Source organism: Corapipo altera, unplaced genomic scaffold, assembly GCF_003945725.1.
Source record: "Corapipo altera isolate COAL_440 unplaced genomic scaffold, ASM394572v1 231, whole genome shotgun sequence".
Lineage (NCBI taxonomy): Eukaryota > Metazoa > Chordata > Aves > Passeriformes > Pipridae > Corapipo > Corapipo altera.
The window spans coordinates 133,646-134,290 of record NW_020885037.1 but is presented as its reverse complement, the minus strand read 5'-3'; the positions used below and the strand labels follow the sequence as shown (position 1 = coordinate 134,290).

At 68.1% G+C, this 645-nt stretch overlaps 1 protein-coding gene across 2 annotated transcripts in view; it reads left to right on the top strand.

The window, feature by feature from the left end:
• Positions 1-583: 583 nt before the first annotated feature.
• HMG20B (high mobility group 20B) overlaps positions 584-645 on the top strand; it is a 7,317-nt gene continuing 7,255 nt past the window's right edge. The window contains exon 1 of one of the 2 annotated variants that reach the window (XM_027668410.1): positions 584-628. The gene's annotated coding sequence lies outside the window, so the exon portion shown is untranslated. The remainder of the gene's footprint in view (positions 629-645) is intronic. The other variant, XM_027668411.1, reaches the window with a different exon arrangement.

Here is a 645-nt window from a genome sequence, read left to right as displayed (position 1 = left end):
GTTACTGGGGTAACTGGGAGAAGTATGGGGGGAGTACTGGGTTCACTGAGACTCTGGGGTGGCTACTGGTGTCATGGACACCCCCTGCTTGGCACTGGGGTCACTGGGAGCGGTGAGGCGCCACTGGGACCCCAGAGGTGAGTGCTGAGACCACTGAGATCACCCGTGGGATACTGGGGCTGCTGGGAAAGGGTAACTGGGGTCTCTAGATAAGCCCTGAGGTGGGCACTGGGGTTACTGGGAGCACTGGGAGGTCACTGGGGATCACTGGAACAAGGTCTGGGGGCCGGTGGAGGTGGGACCTCGCCGCGCCGTTGCCCCTTTAAGGCGTCGCCCAGGGCTAGTCGGTGCCGTTACCCCTTTAAGGCTCCGCCCTCCCCATAGCACTTCCTCGTCCCCGCGCCCGTTGCTGATTGGTCGGAGGGGGAGGGTCCCGCCGCGCGCGCGCGCCGCGCGGGCCGGCCCCGCCCCACTTCCGCCGCTTCTGCATGACGTCACCGCCCCCGACCAATCCACGCGAGGCAGCGCTGGGCGGGCCGGCGGCGCGCGGCCAATCGGGAGCGGCGGCGGCCGAAGCCTCATTTGCATAATAATAGAGGGGCGTGACCAGGGCGAGCGGCGGCGGCGGGTCCGGGAGGGGGCGAT